This window comes from Ochlerotatus camptorhynchus, unplaced genomic scaffold (genome assembly GCF_037179485.1).
Source record: "Ochlerotatus camptorhynchus isolate MF236.1 unplaced genomic scaffold, CSIRO-AGI_Acam_v1.1 ptg000209l, whole genome shotgun sequence".
NCBI lineage: Eukaryota > Metazoa > Arthropoda > Insecta > Diptera > Culicidae > Ochlerotatus > Ochlerotatus camptorhynchus.
This window is the reverse complement of record NW_027040699.1, coordinates 4602534-4616315: the sequence shown is the minus strand read 5'-3', so window position 1 is coordinate 4616315 and position 13782 is coordinate 4602534.

Genomic DNA, 13782 nt, shown 5'->3' with positions numbered 1-13782 from the left:
TACCACGTTGCCACATTTTCTTGTTCGTAGGTCCACGAGTCCTTTTTCGCTAGTTCGCTCATCATATCAAATTGATCAGGAATTCTTCCGAATGTCAAAAATTATATCGAAGACCTACGACGGATCCGAAATTAAAATTGAGATCTCCATATATTCTTTCATCATATCAAACTGAACAGGAGTTCTTCAAAATCTTATCTTATCTATCGAAGACCTACGACTTATCGGGAATTGAAATCGAATCCTGCATATTCCCTCATCACATCAAATTGATCATTAATTCTTCCGAATAATCAGAAATTATATATAAAACGTATGACTTATCGGAAATTGAAAATGAGTTCTCCATATATTCCACCAACACATCAAATTGATCATAAATCCTTCTGTAGACATTCGGGCAGTTAGAATATATTTCATAATACAAGGATGGTCAAAAATTCTTCCAAACTATCAGAAATTATATGGAAACCCTTCGATTGATTGTAAATTGAAATCAAATTCTCCATTAATTCCTTGATCATATCATATTGGAATTATCAGGAATTATTCCGAATAATAAGAAATTATATCGGAAAATGAAATCGAGATCTCCATATGTTCCCTCATCACATAAAATTGATCAGGATTTCTTCCAAATTATCAGAATTAATATCGAACACGTATGACTTATAGGAAATTGAAATTGAGTTCTCCATATATTCCTTCAACATATCAAATTAATCAGAAATCCTTCTGAAGAACTTCGGGCAGTTCGAATGTATTTCAAAATACAAGGATGATCAGGAATTATTTCGAAATTTCACCGAATTATCAGAAGTTATATGGAAACCCTATGACTGATTGGAAATTGAAATCGATTTCACCATAATGTGTACCCTATGTACCATATCAAAGTGTTCAGAAATTCTTCCGGATTATCAGAAATTATATTGAAGGTCTTCGACTAATAGAACAATTCCAACCAAGTTTCCATATATATCTCAATCAAATCAGGTTGATCAGGAATTCGTTCGAATTATCAGAAATTATAAAAAAAAAACTTCCTGATCAGAAGTTAAAATCGAGTTGTCCTTATGCCCTTACCATATTAAATTGATCAGGAATTGTTTCGTGTGACCAAAAATTGTATCGAATACCTACGAATGGTGGGTAATTGAAATCGAGTTTTATCAGGACATCTTCCAAATTATCAGAAATTATATCGAAGACCTACGACTGATCGGAAATTGAAATCGAATGATCCATATACACCCTAGCAAAGTGATAATGAATTCTTCCGAATTATCAGAAATCATATTCAGGGCCTTCGACTTATAGAAGAATTGCCATCGATTTTTCCATATAGGTATATCTTTATCATATCAGGTTGATCGGCTATACTTCCGAATTATCAGAAATTATATCGAACACATACGGCTAATTGGAAATTAAATTTGAGTTCCCCAAATATTCCCTCATCATATCAGATTTATAAGGAATTCTTCCGAATCAGCAGAAATTATAAAAAAAGACCAATTACTGATCGGAAATTGAATTCGAGGTCTTTGAATATTTCCTCATCATATCAAAGTGATCAGGAATTCTTCCGGATTATCAGAAATTATATTGAAGGTCTTCGACTAATAGAACAATTGCAACCAAGTTTCCATATATATCTCAATCAAATCAGGTTGATCAGGAATTCTTTCGAATTATCAGAAATTATTTAAAAAAAGACTATTTCTGACCAGATATTGAAATCGAGTTCTCCTTATTCCATGACCATATCAAATTGACAAGGAATTCTTCCGAATTATCATACATTATATCGAAGGCTTACGACTGATCGGAAATCCAAATCGAGTTTTCCATATATTCCTTCATCATATCAAAGTGATCAGGAATTCTTCCGAGTTATCATATATTATACCGAAGGCCTTCGATTAAAAGAAGAATTGAAATCGAGCTCTCCATATATATCCTTTTTCCATCAAATTGAATAGAAATTGTCAGTTGGTCAGTAAGAATGTATTTACAAAATGTAATAATGATCAGGAATCATATAGAAGACTTTCAAATAATCAAAAATTTGTTTTAAACCCTTTGAATACTATCCAACAATGTCAGTTTGATAAATAATTCATTCGAATTATCATAAATGATACGAAGACCTACGATCGGAGATTGAAATCGAGCTCTCCATATATTCCCTGGTCATATCAGAGTGATCGGGAGTCCTTCTGATTATCTTTGGTCTGTAAGAATGTATTTTCAAAATTTAGTATTGATCAGGAGCCATGTAGACGATCTTCAAATGATCTTGAAATAAAACCATTTGAATATTCTTACATCATATGAGATTGGTTAGGAATTCTTCCGAATTATAAGAAATTATTTCGAGGACTTCCAACTTATAGAAAAATTTATATTGTGTTCTCCATATATTCGCTTCTCATATCAAGTCATCTTCCGAAGATCTTCGGTCAGTTAGAATGTATTTTCAAAATATAAAGATGGTTAGTCGAAGTCTTTCAAATGATCTTAAATTGAAATTCAATCTTTTGAATATTATCGTCCCATATGAGGTTGATCAGTAATTCCTCCAATTTATCAGAATTTATATCGAAGACTTACGACTTACAGGAAATTGAAATCGATTTTCCATATATTCGCTCATCATATCAAAGTGATCAGTAATTATTATGATGATCGTCGGTCAGATAGAATGTAGCAAAACTTCGAATATTCAAAGGATTTTATTTCAATTTCTGACCGTTTACAGATCTTCGACATGATTCCTGTTCAACGCTATGGTATGAAAATACGTTCTTATTGACTGAAGATCTTCAGAAGAATTGCTGATATATTTGTTATAAAAGGGGCGCTGGTGGTGTAGTGGTAAGCGTGATTCCCAAAAGGCCTGGGTTCAATCCAAGTCGGCACCACCGGGGTTTTCTGAGGAATAAAATTTCTTATCACGCCGTTAAACCGTTGGTCCCCAGTCCATGAGTTGATGGGCTCAGGTGTGGAAACTATCTCCCTGGTGCCGGTAGCATTGGTACTCAGTACGCAAAAGAAAATCTACGGAAACAAACCAAGGATTTTTTTATATGATAAAGAAATATATGGAGAACTCGATTTCAATTTTTTTATAAGTCCAAGGTCTTCGATATAATTTTTGATAGTTCGAAAGTATTCCTAATCAACCTCATATGATGAGAGAATATTCAATGGAATTATTTTTAATGTTTAATCATGTGATTCTTATATTTTGAAATGCATTCTTACTGACCGAAGATCTTCATAAGAATTTTTAATAATTTCGATTTGATAAGGAAATATTATATCAATTTATCAATTTATTTATTTAGTTAGTCGTTAATCAAAAGCGTAGATTACATTATAATATCATTACTTATGATCTATGATTTCGCAGTGCTTGGAATTATTTTTCATTTTTAGCGGTGACATATTTAGGACTATCATTTCACAGTTTTCATTATATATAGATATCATCTGACTTATCGGTCCATATTTCGCTTAGCTAGTGCGGTGGCGATGTACCGCGAACAAATGGCTATTACGCAATTTTCGAAACGGTGCATAAAAATTAAGTCTTGATAATAAATAACCTGAGTCAATGCGTTGCGAAGTTATATTGTTTACGAAAGAGACCAAGAGACGATGCTCTTTCAATACCTGAATGTTGATTAACAAGCAACATGCTTCATAAGATGGGAGAAGAAATGCTGTCCATCCCAATTAACTCATATAATAAAAACTACTTTTGGATTGACTCTATTCGTTCAATTGTGTAATTGTTTTAGTGTGTAAAGTGGAAACCAAAACGCGTTATAAAATAAAATTGCTTTATAAAATAAATATGAATTGCCTGCTCTAAGAATTATTGTGTTATAATGATCCACAATTGCTTATTTAGAATCTAGAAAAACACGTAAATCTTTTATTTTATATATTATTTATTTTATCAAACAAACTTTTACAACACCACGTCTAAAAAAACATGTACTTCATCAGCATGAATAAGCAGTTTGAGCTTTTTCAAAATAAGAGAGATATCGTTAACGTACAAAATGAAAAGAAGAGGTTCGAAGTGCGAGCCCTGAGGAACTCTTGACAGGACTTGAAATAAATTAGATTTTTTTCTCGCAGTATCTTACAATTTTCTGACGGTCCGTTCCCAAGTATCACTTGCAAAATCGTTCTTGACAAATAAAACAAATCCCAGCTGTGAATAAGTTCTATATTAATTGCTTGCAAAACGTCTTGTTTTATACCCGTTGTATTGTTTTTGTGAAGTATTCAACCTTTCTGACATGCTGTTTATCTTGAAGTTATAATTCGGTATTGAATGTCTCAATTATCGGTTTACAACATATTTATAAAAAAAACTTGGTGAAAACTTGCTAGCCTTATAAACAACATCTTTTCGTATGTCAGTTTTAGAAACGTGAGCAAATATGAATACATCTTAAATATAACTTATTTAAAATATGAAAGTAATAAGTTATATTTCAGTGGTACACATGACTAGCAAATTTTCATCAAATACCATCAGTTATAAATGTGTTATAAACAGGTAATTAAGAGTTGCAATACCGAATTATAACTTCATTATATGATACAAGTAATGTTCTTGTTTTTCGAATACATTTCATTCATGTTTTATCATCCCAAGTATGGTGTGTAGAAGAGAAACGTAAGATAACTAAAAATAAGTTAACATTCTATTTTTTCCCAAAAAAAAAAGATGTTTGCAAAAATTGGGAATTTTATGAAGAATATGGTGTACAATTCTATTAACATATCAAGCTTTTTCTAAAGAGCCCATGAGTTTTTTGAAAGTAGAATGTAAAGATTCTCCAAAAAATTGCATCTGCATTGGGAGTATGAGATCTCATTTTATGCCCTTTTTTCACACAATTAAATACCCCAGAATAATAACTTTTGTTAGTTGATGATGGAAACATAAAAAAAAAATTCATTCGTTGGAAGGATGAAATTTATTTGCAACATGCCCAAATTAGTAGGTTGCGTTTTAATTATAATTAAGTTGCGCTAGCCAATTATATTTACCATAACATATGTGTTTTATATAGACATCACCTCTTGCGCTTTTATCGTGTGACTAGACAAAGTAAAAAATCTTGAAACCGATTCTGCTGATTTTTACTTGATTTATTTGGTTTAGTCCTAAGAAAACATTTTTTTTTTTAAATAAACTGCAATGTCTCATTTACACCAATGACTGCGAGCAGAATGCTCTCATTTTCTGAATCAGAAATGAATGAAATCAGCATGCGTTGATTGAAAATGCCATAGATATGAATTTTAATTTCAGGAGGAAATTAAGATACTATTTATTTGGCTATTTGGAAGCAAGCATGGGAAAATTCATTCACTCGCGCGAGCACCACAGAATCAAAATAGCCATCCTCGCCTACAAACAGATTGCCGAACGAGTGTAAATTTTTCCTACCAAGTGACTCTGCAGCTCGACTCAGAACTGACAGCAGTAGAAGGAAAGAAGGATAAACTGAAAGGCAGCCGAACAATTTTCTCTAGCGAGGGAGAACCAGATTGAATGCGTAAAATCCGAATGCTAACGATTTAAATAGCCGAGTCAGATAGTTTTTGGCTCACTGATTTAAATCAGTTGAATTGGCCACAGCAGTTTTAAGTTATTTGCGTGACGCTTATGTTTATGTGTTACAGTATAACAGTTTTCTCGATATTAATAGCGATTTAAATGTGTCAATGTATGTTTAAAGCTAAAAATAAAAAGTGATTCTTTCTACAAAATTCTCATTCAGCTCACTCAGCAGAATGCAATCGTAAAAGGCTCAGCATGGAAAAAATAATAAGAGAGGAATCATCCACACTACTACACTCAGAATCATTCATGTTACGCTCAGCTGTCTGTTTTGCTCAATTCTGCGATCATCGAAGAAAATAGAAGCAATGCGAATACGAACGAAATCAGTGCGGCTCGCACAAGCTGCTGTTCGTTTCTGATGTTGTATGCGTGTGAGTGAGTTGAGAATGCAAAATGGAACGATTTTTCCCATGCTTGTTTGGAAGAATATTTCAATAAAAATATTACAATCATAATCTGTGGCGAATATAAAAGTTTCACCTGCTATATTTGTTGTCACCCACACACGCTCAAATTCTTTAGATTAAGATTGGATAATGACTTCCTAATTATTTTTTTTTATGAAATTGCGATGCACTATTCATGTGATTGAAATTCTTACAATAAACCAGAATTACAATAAAAAGTGTTTCGGAGAAAAAATTTCTGATCAGCCATAAGGCTTCTATATAATTTCTGATGATTCGAAAGAATTTTATATGATGGGAGAATTTGGAATAATTCCTGATCATTCTTATATGGTGGGATACTATTCAAACGATGTAGATTCAATTTTTGGTCATTTGAAGGTCTCGACATTATTCCTGAGATCCTTATATTTTGAAATACATTCTAACTGAAAAGATCTTCAGATGAATTTATGATCAATTTGACATGATAAGAAAATATACGGAGAACTCGATACCAATTTCTGATCAGCCGTAAAGCTTCCAACTAACTTCTGATAATTCGGAAGAATTTCGAAATATTTCCTGACTATCGTTGTATTTTGAAATACATTCTAACTGCCCGAAGATCTTCAGAAGGATTTCTGATCAATTTGATATGTTGATGGAGTATATGGAGAACTCAATTTCAATTTCCCGTCAGTCGTAGGTCTTCGATGTAATTTCTTATAATTCGGGAGAATTCCTGATCAATTGATGTGATGATGGAATATATGGAGAACTCGATTTCAATTTCCAATCAGTGGCAATTTCTGATAATTCGTAAACAATTCTGATCAATATGATATGATGAGGGAATTAATGGAGAATGCGATTTCAATTTCCAATCAGTCGTAGGGATTCCATATAACCTCTGATAATTTGAAAGAATTTCAAAATAATTCCTGACCATCCTTGTATTTTTAAAATCAGTCTAACTTCCCGAATGTCTTCAGAAGGATTTCTGATCAATTTGATATATTGATGGAATCTATGGAGAACTCAATTTCAATTTCCGATTAGTCATACGTGTTAGGTATAATTTCTGATAATTCGAAAGAATTCCTGATCAATTTGATGTGATGAATGTACGGAGAATTGATTTCAAATTCCGATCAGTCGTAGATTTTCGATTTAATTTCTGATAATTCGGAAGAATTCCTGATCACTTTGATATGATGAGGAAATATTCAAAGACCTCGAATTCAATTTCCGATCAGTAATTGGTCTTTTTTTTATAATTTCTGATAATTCGGAAGTATAGCCGATCAACCTGATATGATAAAGATATACCTATATGGAAAAATCGATGGCAATTCTTCTATAAGTCGAAGGCCCTGAATATGATTTCTGATAATTCGGAAGAATTCATTATCACTTTGCTAGGGTGTATATGGATCATTCGATTTCAATTTCCGATCAGTCGTAGGTCTTCGATATAATTTCTGATAATTTGGAAGATGTCCTGATAAAACTCGATTTCAATTACCCACCATTCGTAGGTATTCGATACAATTTTTGGTCACACGAAACAATTCCTGATCAATTTAATATGGTAAGGGCATAAGGACAACTCGATTTTAACTTCTGATCAGGAAGTTTTTTTTTTATAATTTCTGATAATTCGAACGAATTCCTGATCAACCTGATTTGATTGAGATATATATGGAAACTTGGTTGGAATTGTTCTATTAGTCGAAGACCTTCAATATAATTTCTGATAATCCGGAAGAATTTCTGAACACTTTGATATGGTACATAGGGTACACATTATGGTGAAATCGATTTCAATTTCCAATCAGTCATAGGGTTTCCATATAACTTCTGATAATTCGGTGAAATTTCGAAATAATTCCTGATCATCCTTGTATTTTGAAATACATTCGAACTGCCCGAAGTTCTTCAGAAGGATTTCTGATTAATTTGATATGTTGAAGGAATATATGGAGAACTCAATTTCAATTTCCTATAAGTCATACGTGTTCGATATTAATTCTGATAATTTGGAAGAAATCCTGATCAATTTTATGTGATGAGGGAACATATGGAGATCTCGATTTCATTTTCCGATATAATTTCTTATTATTCGGAATAATTCCTGATAATTCCAATATGATATGATCAAGGAATTAATGGAGAATTTGATTTCAATTTACAATCAATCGAAGGGTTTCCATATAATTTCTGATAGTTTGGAAGAATTTTTGACCATCCTTGTATTATGAAATATATTCTAACTGCCCGAATGTCTACAGAAGGATTTATGATCAATTTGATGTGTTGGTGGAATATATGGAGAACTCATTTTCAATTTCCGATAAGTCATACGTTTTATATATAATTTCTGATTATTCGGAAGAATTAATGATCAATTTGATGTGATGAGGGAATATGCAGGATTCGATTTCAATTCCCGATAAGTCGTAGGTCTTCGATAGATAAGATAAGATTTTGAAGAACTCCTGTTCAGTTTGATATGATGAAAGAATATATGGAGATCTCAATTTTAATTTCGGATCCGTCGTAGGTCTTCGATATAATTTTTGACATTCGGAAGAATTCCTGATCAATTTGATATGATGAGCGAACTAGCGAAAAAGGACTCGTGGACCTACGAACAAGAAAATGTGGCAACGTGGTAAAACAAATGCGTAATTGCTTATTGCTTCTTTACTATGTCCGTGACGAATTTACAGCGAGAATGTTTGGCGCATGGTTTGGAAATTGAAAAACCATGCTACAAATTTTCGAAAATCATATGTTTATGTATACCATCATGTTGTGCATAGTCTGCAGAATGTCCTGGTATAAAAATATGGTATACTTTCTTGGGAAATTCCCGGGAAAACATAGGCGCAAGATTGCATTTCCTTGCGCGCACATATACACTCACGTGCATATTTTCTTTGGGTGGAAATGCCACTTTCCCGGAAAAAGCACACCACTTGAAGTTGAATGCACTTTTCCACCCAAATTTTACCCCACTAGGAAAACAAAATCCTTGGCTACAATCGGACGGAATTTGTTTCCCGATATTCGCTTTCCTTCACAGGATTTTCGGGACGTTTCCTGGAAAACCACCCAAATCACAGACAAACGGCTCAAAATGTCCGAACGATGGCCTTAAATGATTTTGAAAAAAAAAATATTTTGATAATATTTTGAATGAAAATAGGGTTGTTTTTTTTTACGTTGGAGCTTTGAGAGAGAATGTTTCTATCAATGGGACTTACAAGCACATTCAAGCATATTTAAGACATATTTAAAAATTTCAAAGCGTAGGACTTGAAAGTAAATAAAAAAAACTGTATTTTATAACATCCTTCATAAATATTGGGCATTATAAATTTATTAATGATATTAGAATTCGATTTTTTTCAAGAGCATGGCACGGAATTTTCAGGAGAACTGATAAACATTTTTAAGAATATTTCCAAGAGATCATGAAAAAACATTGCTTGTGCATTTCTACCGGAGCTATGCACTAGAATTAGGAAAATTATGAGAATATTGTGGAAAGAAATCCAAGTGAGTTCAAGCGGTAATTTCTATGGCATTTGAAGAGAATTCATATGTTGTAATGCCCAACGCAATCCATGACTTTCTTTACCCTGTCTTTGTCATTTTTCATAGCTGTAATAGAAATAGTGAATAAGTATATGTAAAAATAAGCATACAATTGCTTGAATAATTTGAAATAAATGAACAGCTAACAATAATCTGGATGTTAAATTAAATCTAAATAAAGTAAACATCTTAATAAAGGAAAACTTCTAAGAAATTCTTCAGGTTATTATAAAGCAATTCTGAGCAGGTTTTTAAAGGAATCTATAGAAGTCCGAGGATGGTTACTAACTTATATGGTTCCAGCAGAATTCAAATGCATCAATATTTTTGTGTGATGCGTAATTTAATAGTTAAAGTGGTATTTTGAATATAATTTGAAGTGTTCTGGAAATTGACGCATAGAGTTTCTGAGAAGATTTTCATGGAATTATGAGAGATGAATTTCTATAAATTTCTGATATAATTTCCAAGGGAATTCTGATGAGAATTTCAAAGGAATTTTAAACAATATTTAAGAAAAGCTGAGGAGAATTTTACGGACATTCCTAGGAAAATTCTACCAACCGTATGCGTGATAATGTTTGCACCATTGAGCAATGTCAAAATAAAAAAAAAATCTCAAAAAATTCGTTTTCGAGTTTTTTCTTTATTTATTCAAACCGAGGATGTTTCTCCGAGTCTTAAACTATGTTAATCATCGATCGAGTTTCCACTTGCTGCAATTACGGCCTTCACACGCTTCCGGAATGCATGGCAGGTTCTAATAATGTAGTCTGGATCCATTTTTCTCCAGGTACGGGTCAATGTTTTTCTGAGGCATGCTGTACTCGGGTAGCGTTTAGAACAGGCCTTGGCCTTCATTACGCACCATATTGAGTAATCCAGCGGATTAAGATCGGGGCTGGATGGCGGCCACATATCCTTCGCCCAGAACGGAAGATGTTCCTGCAACCACTTCTGAGTGCGGTTCGAGGTGTGGCACGGAGCCCCATCTTGTTGAAATACAACATTTGGCTTCGGACCGTACTGTTCTTCGATCCACTTACTTAGATGTAGACCTCCGTGTTGACCTTGTCGCCTTCTGGAATTAACACCGGGTACCTTTTTTTTGCCATCCGAAGTCATCAATCCAAACACCATAAAGCTAGCAGGATGCTTGGTCAGATACACGTTCTTGTGCTCGTCGACCACGTCCTTTACCGGAAGAGAACTAATATACCGGTCGGTTCTGGAATTTGATACGGGATCGACGGTAAACATGCTCTCGTCGGTGAACAGGATTACCGGATTTTTTCGCTTAAGGAAGTTCAAGATTTTCTTGCACCGTTCGACTCGTAGCTCCCGGATGCGGTTGGTAATCATGTGAGTTTTTTTTCCGTGCCCTCGACTTCACCCCGCAATCTTCCTTTACGATCTTCCGTGCCGTAAAGTCACTGATCCCGTGTTCCTTTGCCATTTTCCCGGAACCCGAGCTGACCTCGGACGACCTGTGGCCACCTTCGCGGATAGCTGTCCTTTCTTTTCTCGGTCTAAAACCCTTTTGACGGTCCACCGGGACACTCCCACGGCAATTGAAATGTCTTTTTGCGACATTTGCGCGTGGTACAAATCACGAATACGCTGCCACTTCGTCATGGTGCAACTGTCAAACTAAGTAAATCATTTTCTTTTATACACAGCCTACTACGGTATGAGCTATAGGTTACGTGCATGCAAAGAAAACCAAGGCACAGGTGAAACGGGAACCTTATTTGTACGATGGTGCAAACATTATCACGCATACGGTAAAGTACAATAATTCAGAGCAAACTTCTGAAGAGCACAGAATGTCTAAAGAGTATTAAAAGGTCAACACAGCTCCAGGTGAGTTTGAAGGAGTGTTTAGAGTTGACTTTTTTGTGGTTCTGGTTCCGTTGAGAAAAGGATTCCTGTTCCATTACTAATGAAAATTCCAAAGAAATTTTTTTCTTATAGAATTTCGATGATAGTTCCAAGGAACTTCCGAGGTATTTTGCATTCTGAGTATAGCTCCAAAATAATTGTAGGGCAAATTCAAAGAGAATTCTTAAAATAATTTCAAGTGAATAATGAAGAGAGTTCCGAGGGAATTCTGAAATGTAATCAAATTTTGAGCGAACAATTTCAAAAAATTTCTTAGAAGGTTTGTAAGGGAATTTAGAGGAAAATTCCAAATGTATTTTGAGATGCTTCTCAGGCAGTAAAATCGCTACAAGGATTGTCCGGAAGGACAGGAAGGAGGGAATATGTACAATATTTCTGATTTATGAAACTGAGTGACAAAACAGAAGTGACGTTAAGGGAACATCATTTGATTTTAGGGAACTTGAAAGTAGTTCGGAGAAAACAGAACCAGAACATTATAGTGCTTGAATAAACTTCGCAGATCTTCAGGAAACTTCTTAAAACATCAGGGAACTTCATAGAAGCTCAGGAAACTTTCTTGAAGTGCAGTAAATTTTGTGTAATTTCAGCTAACTTTGTAGAAGCTCAAGGCACTTTGTAGAAGCTCAAAGAACTTTGTAGAAGTTCAACGAATTTTATAAAAATTTAGTGTATTTTGTAGAACTTAATCGATTTTTGAAGAAATTTTGCGAACTTTAGAGTTTCGTTGAAGATCACGGATTTTGCTCTAAGTTCAGGGAACATCGTTAAACTTCAAGCACACCGTAGAACACTATATCTCTAGATAACATTTTTATTAAAAAACAAAATCTTAGGTGCCCCTCTTTCGTATAAGGCTAGTTTCAAAATGTTCTATCGGGGGACATTGTTTCCATAATTTTGATGGGCTACAAAGGTCGAGACTGTTAATTTTTGGACGTGATATACACTAAAAACGAAAAATAATTAAAATTGTTCTAGAGACAACCACCCAAACCTCCAAAAGAACATTTCCACACTCGTCTCATACGAAAGGGGTGATCCTTAGCTTTCGTTTGGTGGGTGTTTCAGCGATACTGTTTTGTTTTATTATAAAAAAAGACACCGTGAGAGGCTCAGGGAACATCGTAGAAATTCTGTGAATTTTGTAAAGTTTCAGAAAGCATCGTATAAATTCTGGGAACTTTACCAGGGGGAGGGGAGAGAACTTGGTACAAGTTTTAGGAACGCCGTTGAAGTTTAGCGAACATTGTTTAAATAGAAAGAATTTCATACAAGTTCGAGTACCTCCTTTCATTTCAGGGCCCTTCGTTGAAGTTTGGTGAACTTGAAATAGTTCAAGGAATTCAATACAAGTTCAGGAAACTTCGTGATACTTTGTTATGTGATGAACTACCCAAGTAACCAAGAGTACGTTATTTCACCTTTTTGGCTATATACAGCTGAACAACGGCTATACTAGTGTTTGTAGGTTTTGATGAGGCCCGTATATAGCCAAAAAGGTGAAATAACGTGCCCATGGGTAGTGCTCGGCAAAAAATCACTTTGATAAAGAAAGAAACGTGAAACTATGCAAAACACGAACGAGAAACGTTGAAGAGCAGCGAACTTTGCTACGAATTACATAGCAATTCGAGGATCTTCAAAGAAGTTCAGGAATTCTTTTAAAAGGAACCCTCATAAAAGTTCGGCAAACCTTGCAGAAGCTAAGCAAACTTCGTAGAAGTTCAGAGAAGTTCATAGAAGCTCCAAACGTGTTGTTTACAGGGTAATTCGGAGTAACTGTCAATTTTAAAAATTTCATTTTTATATCAGTATTTATATCTATACATACTACATCGATAACTTTCAAATCTCTCTTCCTTTACCTTTAATTACCAACCACATTTGTTATGAAAATGAACCACAGCTGGCATGCACGTTTTAGTTCCGGCACTTTTGGAGTCCTGACTTTTTACCTCTATAATGATGTTTCATTCTTTTGAAGAGATTTCACTTTCTAAAAGATAACACACGAATTTATACAGATTTAGGACATGCTCCATTTTCACGTCCATGACTGCTTGAAATCTAAAACGAATGAAATTTCAAATCCTACTATCAATACAAGCTGATATTTGTATACACTTTAAAACATAAATGCTTGAAAATATACCCAATTTACTTATTGAGAATTACATATATGTGAAATCGGTGACAGTTATTCTGAAGCACCCTGTATATAAAATA